General features: G+C 39.8%; 1 protein-coding gene across 1 annotated transcript in view; it reads left to right on the forward strand.

Moving 5' to 3' along the window:
* The first annotated feature begins 6,021 nt into the window (after positions 1-6,021).
* Positions 6,022-12,520, forward strand: part of LOC147327572 (uncharacterized) — a 41,501-nt gene continuing 35,002 nt past the window's right edge. Inside the window, exons 1-2 of the mRNA XM_086295265.1 lie at positions 6,022-6,125; positions 9,007-9,140. The gene's annotated coding sequence lies outside the window, so the exon portion shown is untranslated. The remainder of the gene's footprint in view (positions 6,126-9,006; positions 9,141-12,520) is intronic.

Consider the following 12,520-nt stretch of genomic DNA (forward strand, 5'->3'; position numbering starts at 1 on the left):
GTGGTACCGGGTTGGGATACCAAATGACTCCAGTAGAGTTTTGATCGTATCTTAATATTAAAACAATAATCTACTAAAAATAGTTTATTTTTGAAAATCGAATATCTTTATAAAACAGTTAAATATATCTCATATGTGTCTGACGGAGGTGCACTGAATACTCACAAGGTCACAACACAGCAGCTACACTACTATATCAGCTGCTAACCAAGCTACGACAGCTGAAACTTGTGATCACATCCATATAATGCCGTCTTCTAATTTACAAACATGTCTAAGCAATTATTAAAGTGTAGATGGATGTAAAATTTTTGGTTTTCTGGGTTTTTTTTTGGTTTTTTATCGTTGTTTTTTTAAATCGTTTTTATCGTTAACTCTGTTTCCCCGGGTCTTTCCTTGTGTGTTATGAGTAAATCTTCTTGTTTTGGTACCGCCACTGGTTTTATTTTGTTCTATTTATCCGCGACACCTTAAAGGCTAGTCCGTGAAAATATTGTTGGACATAAACTGGTCCGTGGCGCTAAAAAGGTTGGGGACCGCTGCACTAGGACACATAGCCAGAGAAAGACTGGATGAACTTCATTATGCATTTAATAATTTAATAGCTCATGTTAAAGGTTTTCTATCAAATAAAGTCTAGTGCTCTTATTTTACAGTTCTGCAAGTTTATTTTGGAGACCCTTTCCAAAAGTAGACGTTTTCTCCTATATGGACGTAATCTGTAAAAGTCCCAGTCTTGAGTAGTCCAACAGACCCACCAGACAGAATCACCAGGCTGTTTATTTTTCCTCAGTGCACTCCCAGAAGAGAGCATGTTAGCCCTGACTTAGAGTAGCACCCCTACCTTGTGTCCATGTATGTGTGTGTGTTTCAGACTAATGGTGTAAGGAGGCAGATGGAACAAGCCTGAGGCGGTGCATAATAAACCTGCAGAGCCCTGCTGAGACGAAGAGGAAAAGACCCAGAGTTAGCCGAAAATGGGGAGACACACCACTGCACACATTTAAAGACTGGCCTCACATTTGCTAAATGATTGCACCCCTTTAAGGCTGAGGGCTTTTCCAACCTCAAACATCCAGTGAAACAGCCTCCTCATAAGTTCTGCTCCATTTGTTCGACATTCTGGTTGTTTTGTGTTTTCTGCAGTATCACCACTGCACCAAAAGATGCTACGTGACCAGAGAGAAACCATAGTCATTCCTGTTTTTCACTGTGATTTATACTTAAATGCTCTCCACATAATTTCTTGACAGTCCTGGCTAAATTATGGCAATGGCTTCCAGCGTTGCTGCCAAAACATTTCCTTGGCTCTGCCTCATTCTGCCAGAAGTTACGTATGCCCTATCAGATGACACATTCAGCCTATACAAGACTGAAAATAACATTTATTCTAATCTATTCCATGCATAATGTCTACAGCTAAAACTGCAAGCCAAAAGTGACAAACTTGCTCAGCATCAAGATAATAGTAGTGTTTTGATTGCCCCATTTCTGGAAATAAATGTTATTTTCTGTTGCTTCATCCAGGAATCAGAAAACAAGATATCCAACGGCTTAGGCTCTCCAAATATGCACAATTGCATACAAGTTCAAGTCTTTCAGCATTTAGGAAACCGCCATCTTTATGGACTGCACACAGTCGAATCTATCAGCCAGCATTAGTCTAGTATAATGGCTTGAAACAAAGAGAAACTACATTCACATTTTACTGAGATTTTAAACCTTGGCTTGAAATAATTCCTTCCACTATCAATTTAACTATCAAAAACCTCACTCTATGGCTGTGTTTTGTCAGGTCTGCTTTGCTTTTTTGCATCACTCCTGCATTAAAACAGTGCAACGGTGGAATAACAGATAATATCTTCGTTATTTCACTGTATACAGATAGATGAAAAAATGTGGCTGTTAATGAACACCGGCTACTGGAATAATTAACAACACTCACAAACACTCAAAATAAAAAATAGAGTTTTTACGCAGTCCTAATGCTCATCAAAAATATCTTCAGCTTAACTACATTAAATTATCTGCCCTTAAGCTAATTGTCTATGATATCTAAGACTTTTATTTGTAATTATTTGCTCTTTATTTAAAGGCGACTTGAGCAAAATTCCATCGTGGTTACAAATTTTGGCGACCGTTAAGTTATATAGAGGCAATTTACTTTGCACATAGCGTGTGAGACAGACTCAAACAGCGAATGTAACATCGCACTGTGATGAAGAAACAAATCCAATATACATTAAAAACAAGAGAATTGTAATTTAAAATCTTTTTAAACAAACATATATATATGTGAGGCAATGTGCGCACAAAGTTTCCTTGAGAGTGGCCGACCTGTTATGGAGGAGATGTATAAATCCTGTTTGGTTCCTATTCTTGCACTTTTGTACTACATCTTCCTTCTATGTAAAGGCTGCACACACACAGTACGTATGTCTTTGTTCGTGTGCTGTATACTAAAATAAAAACACACAGAGTCGCATTCCTTGTACATGCCAGTCAACTAAACATGTTTAACTGCACAGATGCATTATGCTTCTACACTCTCCGTATTATCCGCAAAGTAAAGGGATAAAATGAACTCCACATGGAACATTGTTCCTTCTCTTGTACAGCGCTGGCTACCCCAAAACTCCCACCCCTTCCCCCACCTCATCCACACACACACACACACACACACACACACACACACACACACACACACACACACACACACACACACATGTACTGATTCATTTCCTCTGTCTCACATATCTGTGTCTTTGGGTTTTATTATTTAATACCTCTGCCATTCAGACGTCTCTATGCGGCACAGACACTTATAAGCCCAACAACAAAAACTGACGGGGTCTCTGATTCAGTTATCCTGAGCTAACCAATGAGTAGTTCTGTAGTCAGAGAATGAACTCATGGTACTTACCACCTGTGTTTATTTCACATGTTTGTTGTGGCTGGATTGTGCGTGTGAGTGTGTATAGAGGATGGTAAAGTGACCCAGAAAACAACTTGGGTAATGCCCACCACAGGGTAAGAAAAAAATCTTTGGCTGTGTTTGTTCCAGTCCTTAATTTATGAACGCTCTGGAGGAAGGATATAGACAAAAAATCCCTCACATCGGCTATCCTTTTTTGAGCTCTACTGACATAAGAAAACAAAACTGGCACCACAAGAGATTGATGTTTGTGCCTGTGTCATTTGCTACCTGTATTATTTTTAAGTTTATCTTCATGTCACTGGGTGAAGGACACCCAGTGAAAAAAGAATATGGCCCAGTTGGAAAAAACTTGACCCTTAACATTGTTTGATCCCGTTCATCCTCTTGATGTCTGCAAAGACAAAAATGGACCGACTCTTTTTGGACAAGAAGGAAGGAAAGCTGTCATTGCCGCCTCGTCTACACACCGTCAGACACTGCCATTTGAACCTGAGGCTGGGACATAAATCTCCACCCTCGGGCCAACCTTGACATTCTTTTCCCAGATGGTGCCTCCCCTGCTGTGGACTCTGCTCCATAGGGTCCTGGCATCTCAGATAGATCCATCCATCACAGGACAACCAGACTCTTATACTGGGAACAGGGGCGCACCAGGGAGCACCTGCCCTTAGGTTTTCACCTTGTGGCTAAAACCACCCCCAACGGTCCCAGGCGTCCCCCTTCCCCCACTGTTTTCCTGAGAGGTTAGAGGTCATTTGAGGGTGTGAGACAACTTCGCATGTCCAGAGACACTCTTTTAATGTGACATTCACACTTAAGTCTGTGGCACAATTATGGGCACGTTAGAAGCTGAGATTTTATTAATGTTAACAGACGGCCACACAGGCTACAGAAGAAACAGAACCTGAAAGATAATCACTGCTGGAGTCAAACTGACTGCATGCAAGGAGACAAAAAACACACATGAATATAAAAAAAACAACATGGAAAAGCAGATAACATTTAATTAAATATAAAGGAAAGCTGAAAAGTGCAGGTCATTTTTCTTTAGAAAGAAAAAGAATGCTATTTTTTTTTCACTCCAAACAGCTTTTGCAACAAAAGAATCATACTCCCACTTTTTGTCCATCTGTTTTATATATCATAGCCAAAAAACATCACTGATTTGATTGGACCCAAATGTGACGCTTGAGGCTCCTTCATACATCCAAAGTCTGACCCTCCCAACAAAGCTCCTTTTCCCTCTCCCCACTGGTCTTGTTCAAGGGGCTCCAATCCTAAATCTGTGTGTGTGTGTGTGTGTGTGTGTGTGTGTGTGTGTGTGTGTGTGTGTGTGTGACACAACTTCTGTCACAACTCCTGCAGTGACAGCCTGTGCAATGTTAAAGTCATCCAAAAACTTCTGGTACTAGTTGCAAATACTCCTGAAAAGTTGGCTTTGAAAATCTTAGTCTAAGGTAGATTCACATATAGACATTTTATACACATTGCACCGAAAGAACAAAACTAGCAGTGGAGCCAAATAGCAAAACTCCATACTTACACTCTCTATGTTGAGTGCATTAATGTTTACACTCTATAGACACTCATCAAGCTACAACAAACAAGAGAAATAAACACAGGTGGTTAGTAGAATGACAAAAATCAGAAATCCAAACAGTTTTTTGATCTGTACTGACAAGAAGCTATATGCTTCAAGCTAACCTTTGTTTTCAGGCAGTGATGTTTACGTGCAGGAAACGGTTTTCACTGTTAACAGAATTATTGTGTGGGGATATTTTCAAAAAGCTGCAAATGATCACAACTAGCAGAGCAATTCTGATGGCTATAGATCCAAACGGGACACAAAAAAAAAAAAAAAAAAAAAAAAAAAAAAAATTGAAAAAAATTGTATTGTTCGATACATATGCGTACCGAACCGAAAGCACTGTATCGAACGGTTCAATATCGATACGAATATCGTTGCACCCCTAATATATATATATATATATATATATATATATTTAAATACACACACACACACACACACACACATACATATACATATATCACTAACTTTCAGCTTGTTGTGTTTGTGGATATATGACTGACTTTAATTATTAAACATTCGCACATAAATAAGTGACGTCATATTCAGTAGTTTTGACAGTTCACTCTTCGGCCGCTCCATCTTATTAGGGAAATTCCATATATATAAATGTAAATTTCAAAACTCAACCCCATCATTTAATTTGTTTTTGATTGAAATTGAATATTACTTAAACTCTCTTAAATTAATTTCCAATAAAAAAGGTTTATCATTGATTGAAGTTCATTCAGAAATGTTTAAGGTATGAGCTGTCACAGCTTTCAAGTACAAAGTTGTTATGAAGTCTGTCACATCCCCCCCCAAAATTATCCACACCCACCGCCGCGCTATGAATTGTGGGATATATGGGACACGAAGCGTGCACCGGACCACGCTTGATATTTGGGGAACTCGACGGCGCATTTGGAGTATGCATTTGAAGTACACTTCGCATTGGGACAGCCGTCGTCGTGTGGCGGTGACGTAACCGCACTTGAAATGCGTACTTCAAGCGTGCAGTCTCTTAATTGGGACACAGCTTCATTGTGGTGCTCAAGAAGTTTTGAAGATGATCGAACCTTTATGGCTTTTATGAATCAATGTAAACTAAATTTCTTTACCAAATGTCTTATGGACATTTCTATATATACTATTTTAGGCTGTAACTGGAAACAGACTGTACTAGAGAAGGTGATTGGAGTCCTCATAACAATCAATGCAAAGTGCAACATTTTCCTCTTAAATAGCATAGAGTAAAACTATCACTTATATTTGAATGGAGAATAGTGCTGCTGTTTGTAAGGAACCATTTCGTATATTTAAGAGATATGGATGTTTTCTCTAAATTAAGTTTACTCAGTTCTCCATGCAATCCTGTGGAAACTCCCTTCTTAACATGAATGTGCAGAACAGTTCTAGTCTGTTTCTGCAGTTCTGCAGCGTGAACCCCATTTTCAACCTCTTGTTCCTGGCTCTGCTCAGCTATCTCACATCATGTCTGTATGAATTTTCATCAGGAGCAGGCACAGCAAGGCACTCTGGTGTATATCGTCCCGCACACTTGTCAAACATCTGAAAAGCATCGAAAGGATGTTCCACATGTTTCCGATAAAAACTGAGGTAAATATGGGTACAGAGTGCAGCTTACTTGTTCTGTGATTAATCCTGTAGGTAAATAGCATTGCTATCATTTGTTAAGATTATAAATGTCTGTGGGTAAAGTCTCTGTATTATAAATAAATACTAAACGGCCCTCATTAATAATTAATCACGATGATTAACTTTTCTTTTGTCACCTATCAAATGCGTTGAAGCCTGTAAATTAATCACAGAACGTGCACTCAGTGTGACAATGTTTATATAATCTTTCAGCAGCACAGCATGGATGAGCTTATAGATTTGTGGAGAAATATATATTGTAGCTCTCTTCACGACAACACAGACACAGGTCGGTTCTTTGAAACGGGCGTTTATTACTTGGGCCTTCTCTCCTCAGCTTCACCATCACCAGTACGCCGATACGCCATTACGCCGTGAGAACTGGTCACGAGCGAACAGTACAAACCAATTGGCAACTTTACAGTACACATATTAAGTCCAAACACAAATAAAAAAAACATTTCTCAAATGACAAATACCTCGTTGGCTGCTTGTCCTGAAAAGAGGTCCTTAAGTCCTTGTATTGCCTTTTCTTTTAGCAAACTTTTAGCTTAAAATCGCTTCATGAGAGACATCTGCTCACTCGCAGTCCATGAAAAGTCTTGTGTACTCTCGTTAAGGGTATTCTCACGAGACACTAGCTCTTACACTTTACACATGTACATTTCAAATAAAGACATTTCAACACAAACTATATATATTCATGAAATTATGTAACTTATTATAAATCAGTCATCTACATCATGAAATCTACACAGAACATTTTAACAGCATTTACATATACAGTGGGGCAAAAAAGGATTTAGTCAGCCACCGATTGTGCAAGTTCCCCCACCTAAAATGATGACAGAGGTCAGTAATTTGCACCAGAGGTACACTTCAACTGTGAGAGACAGAATGTGAAAAAAAAAATCCATGAATTCACATGGTAGGATTTGTAAAGAATTTATTCGTAAATTAGGGTGGAAAATAAGTATTTGGTCACCTCAAATAAGGAAAATCTCTGGCTCTCACAGACCTGTAACGTCTTCTGTAAGAAGCTTTTCTGTCCCCCACTCGTTACCTGTATGAATGGCACCTGTTTGAACTCATCATCTGTATAAAAGACACCTGTCCACAGCCTCAAACAGTCAGACTCCAAACTCCGCCATGGCCAAGACCAAAGAGCTTTCGAAGGACACCAGGAAAAGTATTGTAGACCTGCACCAGACTGGGAAGAGTGAATCTACAATAGGCAAGCAGCTTGGTGTGAAAAAATCAACTGTGGGAGCAATCATCAGAAAATGGAAGACATACAAGACCACTGATAATCTCCCTCGATCTGGGGCTCCACGCAAGATCTCATCCCGTGGGGTCAAAATGATCATGAGAACGGTGAGCAAAGATCCCAGAACCACACGGGGGGACCTGGTGAATGACCTGCAGAGAGCTGGGACCAAAGTAACAAAGGTCACCATCAGTAACACACTACAACGGCAGGGAATCAAATCCCGCAGTGCCAGACGTGTCCCGCTGCTGAAGCCAGTGCATGTCCAGGCCCGTCTGAAGTTTGCCAGAGAGCACATGGATGATACAGCAGAGGATTGGGAGAATGTCATGTGGTCAGATGAAACCAAAGTAGAACTTTTTGGTATAAACTCAACTCGTCGTGTTTGGAGGAAGAAGAATACTGAGTTGCATCCCAAGAACACCATACCTACTGTGAAGCATGGGGGTGGAAACATCATGCTATGGGGCTGTTTTTCTGCCAAGGGGACAGGACGACTGATCCGTGTTAAGGACAGAATGAATGGGGCCATGTATCGTGAGATTTTGAGCCAAAACCTCCTTCCATCAGTGAGAACTTTGAAGATGAAACGAGGCTGGGTCTTCCAACATGACAATGATCCAAAACACACCGCCCGGGCAACAAAGGAGTGGCTCCGTAAGAAGCATTTGAAAGTCCTGGAGTGGCCTAGCCAGTCTCCAGACCTCAACCCCATAGAAAATCTGTGGCGGGAGTTGAAAGTCCGTGTTGCTCGGCGACAGCCCCAAAACATCACTGCTCTCGAGAAGATCTGCATGGAGGAATGGGGCAAAATACCAGCTACTGTGTGTGCAAACCTGGTAAAGACCTATAGTAAACGTTTGACCTCTGTTATTGCCAACAAAGGTTATGTTACAAAGTATTGAGTTGTATTTTTGTTATTGACCAAATACTTATTTTCCACCCTGATTTACGAATAAATTCTTTACAAATCCTACCATGTGAATTCATGGATTTTTTTTTCACATTCTGTCTCTCACAGTTGAAGTGTACCTCTGGTGCAAATTACTGACCTCTGTCATCATTTTAGGTGGGGGAACTTGCACAATCGGTGGCTGACTAAATACTTTTTTGCCCCACTGTATAATAGATGCTGCACACATGTTAATTGTCTGAATTTAGTGTCCCAGTGTGATTGATGATAGTGAGGACGATGATGTCTATTTTCTTTGGCACAATGTTGACAAAGTCCAAACAAAATCCATGACAAAAACACGTCCTCTCTGCTGCTTTGAGCTTATTATAGCTCCTAGTAACCAGCAGGGTCAACAATTATAACCATTCTGCAAAAAAAGTTTAATCAGTCCCTCCCCAAAGATTATAATACACTAGTGCATCTAGAAAAAAATAGAATATCGTGAAAACGTTTTTATTTTTCATTTTTTAACTGAAAAAGTAAACTTTCATATCCTCTATATAAATGTTTAGTGAAATATTTAAAGCCTTGGCTTTATTCTTGTAATAGCTTATGAAAATCACAAACAGCAGTTTGAGTTAAATATTATTTAAACAGTGTAAATATTGTGTGTCTCTCAGTCTAGTTCAGTACACAACTGCAGTCATGGGGAACACTGCTGACTTGACAGCTGGACAGATGACCATCACTGACATCCTCCACAAGGAGGCCATAGAAGGTCATCGCTGAAAAGGCTGGCTGTTTGGAGAGTACTGTAAGTCATATTAATGGAATTCTAACTGCAAGAAAAAGTGTGGTAGGAACAGTAACAAGCTTCACACGCAGTGCATTAAGACAGTTTCAGAAAACGGAGGTAACACCGTCACATCACAAATAGCACAGCAAAGCCACTCCAACAGCAGGAGCATCCTAGCTTGGTTAAAAGTGGACTAGTGGTCACGGGTCCAAAGCTTTCAGATGAAGATAAGTTTTGCATGCTAAAGCTGCCACCAAAGAAATCTGGGCATCAAGAACATCTTAGCCGTTCCCAATGAGCTGGCCACACATGCTCTCCATGCCACCCCACACTGTTCACCACGAGTGAACTTACTTTTATAAAGATTGATGTTTCTGCATTGTAGATAATTTTTGGATTAGTCTGTGAAAATACTCGAATAACTTTGTTAGTAGCTTTAAATTAGGAGGAAATTAAGAGATTTGGGGATAGCCAGAACAACAATATTTATTCATTCAAAATCTCCGTTTCATATGATATGACTGTGGCAAACAGGCACAAACTGGACGGGACTGTCGCAAATGCTGGAAAAAACACTGATAGACAACAAACCTTGTTCAGATAAACTGTATCATCGTGCCATGTATTGTGCTAATGGAGAACACTCTCTTTATTGTGATTTTGAGCTAATGCTCTCAGATTGATGTTACAGATGCTTCTCAGTAGTAAACACATGTATTAGGGATCATTTGTGCCAAGTGCAAGTAATGGATATAGTCTATATTTGTGTATTATAAAATTACTGTTTCACAATATGTACTAGTATCAGCAGGTGAACTAGCATTACAAACTTTGTATTTTTTTTCTTTAAATCCAATGTGTATGGCTAATAATATAAAGTATCAGAACCCTATGATTGCATTAAACTGGTCCTTGCTCAAACTTCCTGATTAGCTAAACACAAACACAAACATATGTGTGAGGTAAAACACACAAATATGCCTCGCAGCATCCTGTATAGTGTCCTATATACTTGTCCATTAAATCGTGATTGTTTTGCCAAAAGGAGAAAAAAAAACCCCTAACAGTCATCAACACCTTTAATGATGAGTATGTAAACAGTTTAATTATAACCTCAGCTGTATTCCTGATTGCTCCTCGACGTGAAACAGTTTCTCAGCCAAGTTGAAGTAACCTAAATTCTTTCAGTGCATCATAGGGCCTCAAGCCCCCTGTGATATGAGCCAGAAACCACAATGCAAAACTTGTTTAGAGGCCAGCATATATCTCAACAGAATGCAAAGAGAGATAAATATGAAATCCAATCCAGGAGGAGAACACAGCTGGGTTTTATTTGTCAGTGCCTCTTCTTCCAGTTGATCAGGCCGAACGAGCGTTTTTCTTCTTTTCTTCCTTTTTGGTAGGAAAACCTGGTTCAGGAGGAATAGTATTAGCTCGACCTGATCCGACAATAGAGGATCCAGTATAAGCTCATAGTCTTATATAAGTTGCCTTGCGTTGGTAGTTGTGGTGATGCATTTGTCAAAATATATAAACGACAAAAAAACCCTCTATATAATAAAAAACAAAGAGCTTTGTCTCAGGTCCTGAGCTCAAATAAAATTAACCGCACAAAAAGTTTCCTACCCAAAACACAGCTCAAGTTTCTCATAATCACGTATCCAGAGGAGCGCATCAGAATTAGGAACATTTTATGCCACCCTTAAATCATCTTGTAATGAGCAATAAAATGTACTGTGCTTTGCCTTCAGTCTCACCCAAAATACACAATAAACAGACTTTTCTCTTTGTGCACACCAGGAAACATGTCTGTTTCTGTAGCTGTTGGCAATATATATATATGTTGTTTTTACATGAGGCGATAGGCTTTTAATTTACACTTCAACCATCTGCACGTTACAGTAAAAATGAAAGAGTCACTCATTGAGCTGAATGCATACGTCTGACTTGTAAGAAGGTAAAGTTTGCAGAATTACCACCTTTGTTCAGGGAGCAATGCTCCTGGATCCCAAGACCCAAACATCCACCGTTCAAAACGTGTCAAACGGTGTGACGGGACAAGACGATCGGCTCTTTGAAGGCGAAACTGTTTAGTGCTGCTCTCAGTGACTATGCTTCAAGATGTGCTAAATGTTTGTTGCGAAGGAGTGAGCTCAGATGTGTACATAAGAGAAGTGTCTGAAGTGGTTGTGGAGTAGAAGAGAGGAGGAGGTTTTAGAGGCAGCTGTGGCTTTTCTTTGTTTAAAACAGACTGCCTTCGTTTCCAGACCTCTCGATGGCCGAATCTTTGGAATTTTCAAATAGATCGAGTACTGCGCTTAATGACGCACAGCAGGAAGAAGTCAAGAAGAATCTAATGGTTGTAAAACATATGGCTCTTAAATCAGCCTATAGCAAGTCTTCAATTAACATGTCAAAAGCTGACTTACTTGCCTGACAAACTGCTACTACAGCTTCTATGGGTTATGGTATAACAAAGTCTCCTCTCAAACATAAAACAATAGGTTATTGCACAGTCAGTCTGGCCTTTGAAGTTAAACAGAATGAGACTATCATTGCGTCAGAATCTGACTTTCAGGCTTCCAGTTCAGTAAGACGATGTCCCGTTTTCTATACTTTCTAAATTCTCGCTGTCATAACTAATGGCTGTGAAAATAGCAGCACTATTTATCACTGTCTTTTGCTGCTTACCATGACTATGGTAAATATGACATGAAGTGACACAGGGTGGCTGTAGCTCAGGGGATAGAGCGGGACATGCCAAAAATCCTTGGGAAAGATACTAACCCCAAGTTGCTCTCTCCTAACAAATCCATCGTTAGATAGAAAGCACTTACATAGAAAAAAAATGCTTGTATGAATGTGTGAATGAGGCGAGTTGTGTAAAGTGCCTTAAGTGCGCAGATAAAATAGAAACGTGCTGCATAAGGACCAGTTTACCCAAGTATCACAAAAAATGTGATGCTCAAAAAGAGTCGTAGTGACGTAAGCCCGCTGAAACTCAAAGAGTGTTACCAGACCGCACAGACGCTAGATAACAATAATAGCAGATAACATGATAAAAATAGACTTTGGCGTATGCTTATTGGAATGCTTTAGCGAGCGAGTTAAACCAAGTAGATTTGTCTTTCACATGCTGGACGCCAAACTTCTAGCCTGCAGTTTGTGAGATATTTCTGATTTTTTAGACCACCTTTTCAGCAGGACACCCCGCATTGTAGCACACAGTCATAGTCTATGTGCCTCACATTTACTTTGTTGGGATGTGGTCCCCCTGTGTCCACATAAACATTTATGTAATATTTTAGCACACGGTGGATAAACAATCTGAACAATCTGGTCATGCTGATGATTTAAGCCAGCCTAATATGACGTTAACATTTCTCAAGCATGTGTTC

This window comes from Aulonocara sp. 'chitande type north' Nkhata Bay, linkage group LG6, assembly GCF_057382095.1.
Source record: "Aulonocara sp. 'chitande type north' Nkhata Bay isolate Kocher_YH1m ecotype deep benthic linkage group LG6, A_spYH_male_GT1.1, whole genome shotgun sequence".
Taxonomy (NCBI): domain Eukaryota; kingdom Metazoa; phylum Chordata; class Actinopteri; order Cichliformes; family Cichlidae; genus Aulonocara; species Aulonocara sp. 'chitande type north' Nkhata Bay.